We start from the raw sequence: 13,456 nt of genomic DNA on the forward strand, positions 1-13,456 counted from the left end.
AGGAATGTGAGATATGGCAAACCTTTTTGCCTCTACCATGTACATTATCGTATAATATGCATATTAACATATAACTGGATACCGCACCTTAGTAAGTCTAGCCTAGATCATTAATCACTGTAGAACCTGACAGATATATGGCAGCCCTCCAAAAAGCCAGGAGAGCAAGCACACTCTATGTCATACATTATTTGCCTGAGCTCCATTAAGCCAATGAAAACACTTCACCCCAGGTGCTATGACACCACACAGTTTTTAAGGAGTCCATCCCCAACAGGGAACCTCCTTCTGGCCAGCACTCCCAACTCAGTACATTTGTCTAAGTAAGCCACACAACACTGAGAGTTGTCAGCAAAGCTGACTATGATTTTAAAGTCCCCAAGGCTCTTAAACCATGACTCGAAAGAGCAGAAGGTTGTTTTCTCCTCAGCCTCTGGAATCATCCCATAAAGTATAGGAAGCAAGATCCAGCTTGAAAATTATATTTTCCCCCAGGAGCAGCCCTCCAGAAATCAACTTCTAGTTCCGTTTGCACATCTTCCTAGCTAATGCTTTTCACTGCCAATATTTTAATTAAATAATTAACAAGCATAAATACACTTACAAGGCAGATCTTCTTTACACTATTTCCACTTAGTAGATGTCCATCATGTCTCTTAATAATCCGGACAAATAAAGCTTCCTCCCATATCTGTTTCCTTCCTCTCTTTTCACAGCAATGCCAATTTGGGGTATGGTGGAGTGTATTGATAGGCAGAATTTCTGGGCATGTCACACATGGGAGTAAGCAGCAGCTGCTTTCTGGCAGCAGTCACAATAAAAGTAGACTTTTGTTGCTACACACTTCCAGCTATTGCTGCAGCTCCAAGGATTACCAGAGATAACAGGACCCCAGCAAGAAACACACTGAGCAAGCCTGCAAATGCAGCTGGAATTCAGATGAGAACATCTTTGACTCCTTGGTCTTTACAAAATATATCTCATCTTTTCTAAATGCTCCTGAGTGCTTGAAAAACAATAATAATTTAAAAAAATAAGTGCCATACAAAAAATGCAAAATACAAAAAAAAAAATCAAAAAAATAATGCCATACAAATCTTACAATTTAGCCTCACAGCAAGTATGCATTGTGTCCCAACCATCCTCAGAAAACATAATCCAACACGTCAGCCATCAGGTGTATTTTTCTGCCATGTACATCAGTTTGACACCTTTCTGCCACTTCTGACTCTCCATTAATATTCTTCTTGGCTTCTCTTTATCTGTTGTGATCCTGAGCTTCCTGATCTGTGCAAGCTGGAGGGATCCTGCTCCTACTCGAGCTGGAGGGATCGCAGATCCTGCTCCTACTCGAGCCTGACCTACATTCCTCAAAGATTAGGCAGCCCAAAATACAGTTTTTAATCTTCTGAGACATTTCTGAAACAACAATAAGCTTCACAAAAATGAAAACACATTAACGCAAGCTCCAATTCTAATCAGTCTTCTCTCCTGGCAGCCTCTGAAGTAGCAGTGTCACTGAGGGGCATGATTATCTCTTACTGATCTTCTGCTGAGTGGTGTTTGACTAGTGATCATGTGCCTTTTAACAGCTTTAGAAAGCAGCAGCAAAGCAATTCTGTCAATGGTGGTTTATTTACCTAAAAAAGGGGCATGTGACCTGTTGAAAAAACAAACAAACAAACAAACAAGCATCCTAATTAGATAATGAACAAAGACTAGAGGGCAGATCAACCCTTTTGTGCACAGATATGTTGGGAAATAAAAGATTCTTGCAGAATCTTGCAGAAATAAAAGATTCTGCTTAGTTCAATGCGCCAAATACCACATTTGTGTACCTAATGCTCACTATCAGTGCAATTAAAAAAAAAGATTCCGGGCTAAATTCTGGATTAGATTCCCCAGAATTATTTGTGGGAATAAACTCTGCTCTTCCTAGTGAGTACTTACTGAGAGTATGGGGTGGGGATTTAACTCCAGATTCAATCACCTAACATGAAGTATAAACAGTACAGGTCTCCTTATGTACTAGGTGTCTAAGCTCCTCTCATGGTCATGGAGATCTAGTCAATCTAGCCAAGGAAGTTATTGGGTTACCTAAATTCACTCCAAACATTCAACTACATACCTACATTCAACTCCAAAGAAGCTTCTAAAGAAGACCCCTTCATTTAGCCAGCTAAACATCTATCCATTAATCATGTCACAACCATATTTTACATCCATAATTTTTAAAATAAATGCTATTTCAAGCAACAAGTCTTTACTTAATGTTGCAAGTTTTTATGAATTCTGCTGATGAGATGCAGTGATACAGAAAATGAAAAAGAAGAGGAAGGGTGTTCACATATGAATTTTTGCCAAATGATTTTTGACGTGTACAAGTTAAAGTGAACTGAGCGCAGCCTGTGTTACAAGAAGCCTGTTTTCAGTCTGCCTCTATGACCTTTCCAAGTCTTCTGTATAACAAATTGTGGCTAAAACCAGAAAAAGAAAAATGTATTTATGTGATTCCTAATAAGCCTCCCTGCTTAAATTCTCAAGTTTGCAGAAAACCTTCTTTCTCAATACCCTTGTATTATTACATCTGTGCAGAAATATAGAATCATAGAATCATAGAATAGTTAGGGTTGGAAAGGACCTCAAGATCATCTAGTTCCAACCCCCCTGACATGGACAGGGACACCTCACACTAAACCATCCCACACAAGGCTTCATCCAACCTGGCCTTGAACACTGCCAGGGATGGAGCACTCACAACCTCCCTGGGCAACCCATTCCAGTGTCTCGCCACCCTAACAGGAAAGAATTTCCTCCTTATATCCAATCTAAAATACCCCTGTTTAAGTTTTAACCCGTTACCCCTTCTCCTGTCACTACAGTCCCTGACAAAGAGTCCCTCCCCAGCATCCCTATAGGCCCCCTTCACATACTGGAAGGCTGCTATTAGGTCCCCACGCAGCCTTCTCTTCTCCAGGCTGAACAGCCCCAGCTTCCTCAGCCTGTCTTCATACGGGAGGTGCTCCAGTCCCCTGATCATCCTCATGGCCCTCCTCTGCACTTGTTCCAGCAGTTCCATGTCCTTTTTATGTTGAGGACACCAGAACTGCACACAATACTCCAGGTGAGGTCTCACGAGAGCAGAGTAGAGGGGCAGGATCACCTCCTTCAACCTGCTGGTCACACTCCTTTTGATGCAGCCCAGGATACAGTTGGCTTTCTGGGCTGCGAGCGCACACTGAAGCCGGCTCATGTTCATTTTCTCATCAACCAGCACCCCCAAGTCCTTCTCTGCAGGGCCGCTCTGAATCTCTTCTTTGCCCAATCTGTAGCTGTGCCTGGGAGTGCTCCGACCCAGGTGTAGGACCTTGCACTTGTCGTGGTTGTACTTCATAAGGTTGGCATCAGCCCACCTTACAAGAGTGTCAACGTCCCTCTGGATGGCATCCCTTCCCTCCAGCATATCAACTGGACCACACAGCCTGGTGTCATCGGCAAACTTGCTGAGGGCGCACTCAATCCCACTGTCCATGTCACCGACAAAGATGTTAAACAAGACCGGTCCCAACACCGATCCCTGAGGGACACCACTCGTTACCAGTCTCCAGCTGGACATCGAGCCATTGACCACAACTCTTTGTGTGCAACCATCCAGCCAGTTCTTTATCCACCGAATGGTCCATCCATCAAATTGATATCTCTCCAATTTAGAGAGAAGGATGTCGTGTGGGACAGTGTCAAACGCTTTGCACAAGTCCAGGTAGACGACATCAGCTGCTTTACCCTTATCCATCAATTCTGTAGCCCCACCATAGAAGGCTACCAGATTGGTCAGTCAGGATTTCCCCTTAGTGAAGCCATGCTGGCTGTCACCAAGCACCTTGTTGTTATTCATGTGCCTTAGCATGCCATGCAGGAGAATGTGCTCCAAGATTTTACCAGGCACAGAGGTGAGACTGACTGGTCTGTAATTCCCCGGGTCTTCCATTTTCCCCTTCTTGAAAATGGGGATTATATTTCCCTTTTTCCAGTCATCAGGAACTTCACCTGACTGCCATGATTTTTCAAATACGATGGCCAGTGGCTTAGCACCTTCATTCGCCAGCTCCTTCAGGACTCGCGTATGGATTCCATCAGGTCCCACGGACTTGTTTGCGTTCAGATTTTGAAGATGGTCTCGAACCAGATCCTCTCCTACAGTGGGCCCAAGCTCTTCATTCTCACAGCCCCTGCATCTACTTTCTAAGAACTGGGTGGTGCAGTCAGAGCCTTTGCCAGTGAAGACCGAGGCAAAGAAGTCATTCAGAACCTCAGCCTTCTCCAAATCCTGCGTAGCCAGTTCTCCCGAAAGCTTCCTCAGGGGGCCTATTTTGTCCCTAGTCTGTTTTCTGTTTGCTACGTACCTGTAGAATCCCTTCCTGTTATCCTTAACATCCCTGGCTTGGTTTAATTCTAACTGGGCCTTAGCCTTCCTAACCTGGTCCCTAGCTTCCTGGACAACATCCCTGTACTCTACCCAGGCCGCCTGTCCTTGCTTCCATTTTTTATAAGCCTCTTTTTTCCTTCGTATTTTCCTCAGCAGCTCCTTATCCATCCAAGGAGGTCTCCTGGCCCTCCTGCCGCACTTCCTTCTAGTTGGGATGCAGCACTCCTGAACTTGTAGCAGGTGATCCTTGAATATCAACCGAGAGTCTTGGGCCCCCCTGCCCTCCAGGGCTATATCCCATGGAACCTTACTAAGCAGGCTCATGGAGAGGCCAAAGTCTGCTCTTTTGAAGTCCAGGGCAGTGAGCTTGCTACACGCTCTTCTCACTCTCCTGGGGATCTCAAATTCGACCATCTCGTGATCACTGCATCCAAGGCTGCCCTGGAGTACCACATTCTCAACAAGCCCTTCCCTGTTGGTGAGCACAAGGTCAAGCATGGCACCTCTCCTTGTCGGCTCCTCTATTACTTGCAGAAGGAAGTTGTCTTCCACACAATCGAGTACATATAAATGAAAGTATATAAAAATGAAAGTGATGTCATGGCACAGAAACACTTTATAGCTAAGCAACAACAGGTCACAGAGACAGAAATGCTGAAACCCTGTGACAGCTGCCCCACCTGAAAACAGCTTTCCCTTACCTATTCATGAGCACCTGCAAGAGAAAGCACCAAACAGCAGCCAAGCCAAGCACTCATTCAGGTCCTAATCAGTGCCAAAGCCTATAATGTGGTGTTAGCAACAAAACTAGGCTGAGATTCAAATACCTGTTGATGTTATGCATCCTTCATTCATTGGTGTCACATATTAACATCTACTTATTTTCTGTCCCAGTTATATCCTGTTTTCTTGATTTATGAATCCCAGTCTTACTATGTAGCTTCAGCACAAACCAGCCTGAAATGAAAAAATAATTGCCCCAAGAAATTCCTAAATCTTTCATAGCTACAAAACAGATGCAGTCATAAGGGTCTATAGAATAAAAAAGGACAGAGAGATAGCATAAATAAAGGCCCAATGGTCCTAGGGAATCCTGCAGTGCCTCTGTGACTTATCAAGATGTTTAGACCATTACTGTCTGAGTCTGCTAGAACAGCTTTTAGGCTTTTCTCCCTGTCCTGGATCAAAGAAGACCTAAAAGAATGCTGTCATATTCTCCTACTTCATAATTTTTACAAATGCAGAGAACGTTTATCACACTGGGAAAATAAAGTTCATATAGTTTACTAAATTAAGATTAATGACGTTCATTATTTATTAATGACATAAAATTATTGGCAATCAGTTAATTATATATTTAAAATTCAATAACAGTAATTCAACAAGTAAACCATAGTATTAAATGCTTATGAAATTTTAGTAAACAGCTACAAATTTCACCCTTTTGCAATTAACCTAAAGACCCATATGTACCCACATCCATGCTTACAGAACTCCATGCCCTCCACACAACCTTATTCTTTTCACCATGGGTCACCCACATGTCCTCTTTTCTAGTACCATGGTGTCCTCTTCTTGTACCTTTCTCCTACGGAAGATATGATAAAATATGTAAGCAGACAATGTGGAGGACTGTGCAATATAGGTGTTTCAGCAATGGCCCATCAACATTTACAAAGAGCACTGATAGCAGGAGGCCCGATAAATCTATCAGAAGAGATCGAACTTGAACGGTGTCTGTTCAGAGTGGAGTGGAATGTGAGAAAGAGGACTTCTAATCTGCTGAACATATTTTTTTTTTTCCTTAGGAGAAGTTGAACTCTTATTATTATTAAAGATGTTGCTTAAACAATTAGATGTTAAATCAGGATGCATCACAGAAAGATTCCTTTAAGCAAAGTGCATTTCTGTCTGTGAAGCTCATTTTGGTAGCTGATGTTCTACTGATTTCAGAAAAAAAATAAAGAGAGACTGCTGTTTGGTTTTTGTTTTGGTTTGGGTTTTTGTTTTATGTAATTCTTCTACTTGTGCAGTCTCTTGCACACAATGGCATTTTTCTTCCTGAAAACAGCTAATTGAACTCTGCTGTATAGTATAATGATGCCAGCAGCTGTATTATGCCAAGATTTCTTGTTCATTGCCCAAGATTTATTTTTAAACTATCTGAGCCTTGCAATGTCTTGCTTTATGCTCTCTGTGCTTTGAAAATCTGTGTAAGGATCAACTGAAGAAATTATAAAACAGTAAAAATGTGACCTGACTATTATTTTACTGATGCAAGCTCTGATGACCTTATAAAATTGTGATTCTATGCAAACATTCCTTTGTTGTCACGTAATATCCATTAGTAAAATAGTAGTCAAGGATTCCTCAGAAAAAAAAGAAGGTGATACAGATTTATGAAGATGGTGGATTTACAATAATGTCTTATTTTACTTTATAGAACTTACAAAACTTAAAAGAATGCTGGAAATAATAGCTTTACTGGGAACATTTATAGTAATTTGGACATTCCCAAAATTTAACTTGTAGTAATTGTGTTACAGGTCTTTGGCTGGAGCAGCCCTCCCTCAAGATAGAGGACTGAAGGCCTAAAAAGGGAATGGCATGCAGTGAAATTAAACAAGGAAAAAAAATGGTGTTAATAAGCAATTAGCTTTTCCACCAATGTGAAAGTGAGATTTTCTAACATGAGCTGATTTCCTTTGAAATATTTATTTGTACACTTGTTAAATTTTTATATGGTTGTGGAAGGCGCTGCTTTGATCCTGTTTCCCCTGCTTTAAAGCTTTAAAGGTCTGTCTTGCTTCATAATAGTATGCTTGGGAAGGTAATAGGAAATATTAAACAAATAATTATCTTCCATGTAGCCTCAGTTGCAACAGTATCTGAGCAGTCCACTATCTTAAATACATTTGTCAAAGAACTTACTAATGACAGATCAAGGATTTCATTGTGAATTTTCAAGGCCCATGCTAGAGCACTGTAGGCTATAGGTGATAGTCCACACTGCAAGGAACAGAGCAGATAAGGTTGTGAAAAAGTCTGTGATAAATACCAAGGTAAAATAAACACACTTTCTAGATATTAGATGTGCACTGGATCATATGAGAAATCTCCCCTGACCTTGGTTATCTATGGTACTCAGTCAAGTTTTCAGAATGGGGTCCTACGAAAACTAAATAATGAACAAGCACTGGTTGCAAACTTAGAACCAGAACATCTGAAAAGCACCTGGTTTTAGGTTGCAAAATCACAGAATCACATCCATCAACCAGCAGAGGTTTTATTTAAGTCTCACATTGAAGGTAAAATTAAAAAAATTAACAGCCAGCAAAAAACCTACAACTTCTTAAAAATATCATCTGCATAAGAAAGACAAATAATATCCACAGATTTTCTACATAGACTCAGAAGATCACTGAACAAAAATTTTGATGATGATAAATGATTGGCCATTGTTCAAAAAATAACCTGATAAGCAGCCATGATTTATTTACATATGCAAGGTGCAATCTGAGCCATGAAGCCATCCATACCCTCTCTTTAGACATAGACTAAGGATGATATTTCTGACTAAAATCGGGATTTATGGATGAGAACATACAGAAGATTTGGCAACAGTTTTTTCAAATAGGGAAGTAGAAAGTGGTATCTGAGCTTAAATTCAAAGCCACCTATTTTGTATATCCGATGTACATAAAAGAGAGCTAAAGAGTTTCTTACAGTTTGGGCTTGAGCCCTTTGAATTGCTGTGGAACATGCTTGTCAAATTTGCATCTGTATAAATAGATCATATTTGTATGAATATGAAGGTCTTCATACGTGCCTAACTGCAGGCTCACGTATTTTATTTCATGTACCTGTTGCCACTGCTATGTGAGCAAAAGAAGGATCTGTGTCATGAGGGAGGTGAGCTGGGGGCCAAGGCTGGGACCAGGGCAAGCTGTTCCCTTACCAGTGGTGTACAGTGCCTAAGCAGGGCCAGGGCTGTTATAGGCACAGCCTTTCTCAGTGGTTCCATAAAGGGTGATAGATGAGACAGGAACCAGCCAGGAAGCCCCCACAAGAATAAAAGGAAACAGGTCTGAAACAGGACGGGAGACAAGGTTGCCTATACCTTAGGTCTGGGATCAAACCTGTAAGAATGACCAGTGAGTCAGGCCATCAGAGACAGGGCAAAGTACCTCCAAAATGCAATTTGGGCACTGTTGAGGTGGCCAGCCTAAACTAAAACAGAGACCCTAGACCAATGTGCAGAAACCTGTGAGGACATCCCAGGTAAAGCCAGCCAGGTGCTCAGAACTGCAAGTTTTCCTGTTCACCCATGTTACTAATTGTACAATACCAGCCAAAGAAATTTCTCCTGCACATAAGCAAATTTTTGACTGGGGTAACTGGACCTGCTTGTTCAGTCTCACCTGAACTACCACCCAAGCGCCATCTGACCATTGCTCCAGAGCTGCACTTAGGCTCAAAATTGGGCACCCAATGAGTTTTTACCACCCTAGCATCGTACCATGTTGTATCCAATGGGCATTCTCTGGGTGTCTCATTGCTGAGAAATGTAAAACTACAGCTGATCTGGACACCAGGATCTCAGCCACCAAGAGTGCTGAAAGTTAGAGAGGTTCATTACAGAATACACACACATAATTTATGTCTATAATAATGTGTGAAGGGAAAGCAGAGGTCATGCTATTGGTCGGTTCCAACAAAGGCTCAAAATGAGAAAAATCTTTACAGGCTACAGATTTTAACTGTGTCACAATGTTTAATATTTTTTTGTGGCCTTCAATTCTGTTAGGGAACTAATTATGGAGATCACCGAGTACCCTGGATACTTTTCAGACAATAACTTACATAATGATAAAATCTTTCAACAGTTCATGTTTTTATAAAACGGAATAATTGAAGATTGAAAGATATTAATTAGATCAGTTAAACATTTATATTAGGAGACACTGACTATGTCTAATACATATATATACTTGATGTGTACAAAGTACTGTTTTCATATGTAGCTCATATGTGCTACCCATATAGCATACTCAGTATCTCTAGTTACCATCTTGCTCTTTAAAGTATTCAGATATTTTCATTAGTAATCTTCAATTGACCACAACATTTCTGCTTTTCAAGAATGATGAATTTTAGCAGATTATTTCCCTTGCTTCTTGTTGAGGTATCTGTGTTCTTACATTCATCATGAATATTTAGCTTCCTAAAACTCTGAAAAAGGCTTGTTTTGTCTGGGATTTATAGGGGAAGGCTTTGGTGAGGCACATTCATGTTCACATGCAGCATCGATTTTTAACATGCAATTTTATCTTAGAAACAATTAACTTTACATGGGAATGACTTCAGTGCTTATTTTGCTGTAAGGTACCCAAGTTGATTATTAAGGGAAGAAAGATTGCTAATATTACAATTCATCACCAGCCTTATTTCATGATCTCTATGGAAAATATTAAATGCAGGATAGCAAGAAAGTGCCAAAAAGAGTATTAGATACTTCTTTTTTTATAAAAGTTAGCTGCATCCACTAGTTGCATATGGCTTCTGAAGTATTACTTGGCTATTATTTATGTATCTGTAGAACTACGTTATTTCAGACTACACCATTAGTAAGCTATTAATTACACAGGTACAACCATGATTCATTTTAAAATTACATTTTCACTGACACTATATTTTTATCAGCTCTGACAAAAAGAATAGAGAGGGAGTTCATTATGCCTTCATTAAAGTTATTACAGCCTCTATTTTATGAAATTATATTTTATACTGTTATATTTTATTTTCTCTACATGCACTCTATGATCTTTATTTGTGCATGCCTATCAATTCTGAATCTTTAGCAACTGTGCTAAAGAGGTAATTAAAAGCTTCATGCAGTAAGGGATTTTAATGTGGTGTATGGTGCACATCATTATTTGTTGAAAGCAGAATGAAGCTTTCTATGACATGGCAGGGTATGTCATTGTCAGTAGAAACAAAATATTTGCCTGTAAGAGAATGGTTAGGAAGTGGTTCCTTAACTTGTGCACATTCCTAGTTTTGAGATTTGCATGGTAGCTTCATTCCTATTGTAGTGTCTTTAAAAAATAATTAGTTGTTTATTCAATATGGGAAAATATTTAATATACTACACCTGAAGTATAATGCTTTATAATGTCCATTATGGAAATATGAAATAAGAGTAAAATAGTACAGCTCTCCTATATAAACCAAATTTTATTTTGGCAAAAGATACTTCTGCCAAAAATTTTCCTGTCACTGTAGAGTTAAACTTCCTAAAATACAACAATTCTTTCTTTAATGACTGTCATAATTGAACCTGAAGGAATCTTTCTGAAAAATTTGAGGTATAAGAGCCACTCTCTATTAGAACTAACTTCAGTACCTTGGGCTGCCACAGACTCCTATGCAACACCCTATCAGTTTATGAAGCTAAACTCTCAGAGACAGCAATTTAAGTGACTGCCATACTGTGTCCCATTTCAGCTCCCAAAGATGGATTTATCTAACCAAATTAGGTAGTTGGCTAGATCTCCTTTTTAGAGAAGTCCTACCTCTTCACGCCTCCAGGGGCACATCCGAAATAACTCCTATGAATTTCAGTCTAAACCTGTTTTCTTTCCACTGCCTATAAAGGAAATCTAGAATGATTTCCACAATGCAGGGGTATTTAGTATAGGTAAAATAGAATATGAATAGTACGTTAGAAAGTAGTATGGTACAGTAGCAGAACACTTGTGAAGAGAAACACATGATGCTGTGGAACTGATATGTGCTCTGTGTGTGCCTGGAGAATTTCACTTTGTCTTGGTTCTAGTCTGATTGCCCAGAACCCACATTAGCAGGTCTACCAGTAGGATGTGTAGTGTGTTAGGTGCATTCCTGGAATAATCTTTTGTTTTAGCTTAAGAAGGCCATTTGCATACTCTGAGGATGCTCCAGATAACTGGGAGAGCACTAATGATATGAAATAAAATACTAGTGTGGGTGTTCCCATAGATGTCAGGTGAATGAGACTTATCCTACTGTTACAGACATAGCATCAGATGCTGTTTTTCTATCTGGCCACAAAGTAGTCAAAACTCTGCTCTAGTGAAGCATTACCTGCAGGAACAGGTAAATTACATATCACTGACTTTACAAGACTTAATTTCCTAAACAATTAAGTTTAATTTACTACTACAGTCTCTGAGCCTGTAGGATAGGAGCCAAACTCTTTAATAAAAAAAAAGTAAAATCAGTCTCATCTCTTTCATACTCATGGTTTCTTCAGCTTGGAAGTGTAAGATGACCAAGAGGAGGTGAACCTTTCACCTTTATGAAAGAAGTTTTAAGAACCTACTCTTCCAATATCAATTATTATTATTCATGACGTCTCCATGCAACCTTCTTTTTCTTCTCCAGGCCAAACGGCCCCAGCTTTCTTGGCCTGTCTCTGTATGGGAGGTGCTCCAACCCCTTTACAATTTATGATATGATTGAAAAACAGTAAAGCAAATTAACAATTCTCATTGCTTTGATGACTTTGTGCAATATCTTTAACAAAAATAAATATACAAGAAGTAATATTTTTTACTCCTAACTGCTGTTGCAGGTCAGTAAAATCTCCAAATAACCATATTTTGAGATTTTAGATACGGTTTTGCTTCTTTTCAAGATTTGTTTTAAAATTCTGTTTTTTTCTTTTTTCTTTTTTTTTTTTTTTTTCCTCCCCTTATAGAGACAATATTAACTGTGTGAGCAAACAAACTGACTGAGTTAGCAACTGGAAGGAATGAGACCTCTCCTAGCACTTAGGGAGATGGGTTTCCAAAAGTAATCTTGAAAAGATGATTAGGTGATTTCCATTTGAAGTTGGCGTGACATATGGGTAATTGTTTTATACCAGCACCCATATCAGGAGAAGATTGGCAATAATTTTGTCCAGTAAGTCTCATTGTAACAGCCATGCTGTACGTTTCAATTAAATATATATTCTACAGGTATATAACTAATGCTTCTCAGCCTGAAGAAGCGTCTTTCCATTCTTTTGACAACGTAGGTAATTTACTGTTTATCTGGACATGAGTCAGGAGCTCAGATGTGTCCTCAATAAAAGTGTGGATTGTGGGGCTTGTAAAGAATGAGTAGAAAAGTAGCACATCAGAGGAAATGGGAGTCTTCACTTTGATTTATTAGTACCTTATGAGTGTAAAGCTTTCTTTTCTCTAAATTGTTCCATCGTCTGAAAAATAATAGTGACTTATTTGAAATTAATTTCTTTCTATTCTACTATATCCGTAGCTATTTTCTCATTTTTTGTTGTATACATAAATTTCACATCTCTGTGAAATTCTAGATAAGAAATTCATCATGACTGTTGTAAAAACTGCAACACAAACACATTTACTACTCTGATGTTTAATGAGGTCTATTTCAGAGAAATAAGTTTTGTATGAGAAATACATTTTTTTCATATTATAATTTTTATTTTCAATCATGAAATATCTAAGTGAAACTTTTTAAAACAAATCAGTGCAGATAAGAGTAGTGCAGTATCATATTTTGATTTAAGTTTTGATTGAAGACGTAAACAAAAAACTAAATACTAGAAATTCTGGTAAGATAAATGTTAGCATTGGATCAAATGCCTTAAGCAATAACAGTGATAGTCTTGTAACTTTCACGCTTCCCCATCTTTTGTTCACACATATGTTGCTAAGTTCGAAATGCAGCTCTGGACCTCGCAACCGTTAAGGCCTAAATTAACATGTTCATGAGTCAGTGTCAATCTGAATTCAGCTGATATTCAGGTAGTTAAATATGCACACATGTATGCTGGAGTGGGACCTTATAAGTAATCTTACTAATACAGAAATATAAGTAATTTTTTAAATTTATTTTTTAATTTTTTTTTCTTAAAGTAAGATGAAAGTTTAGAAGTTATTAGGACACTTTTGAACAGTACTTTCAGTACTTTTGAAAATGTATTCCCTCTAGATGCCAGTCACAACTTCTGAGCATTTAATT

This window comes from Lathamus discolor, chromosome 5, assembly GCF_037157495.1.
Source record: "Lathamus discolor isolate bLatDis1 chromosome 5, bLatDis1.hap1, whole genome shotgun sequence".
Classification (NCBI taxonomy): Eukaryota; Metazoa; Chordata; class Aves; order Psittaciformes; family Psittacidae; genus Lathamus; species Lathamus discolor.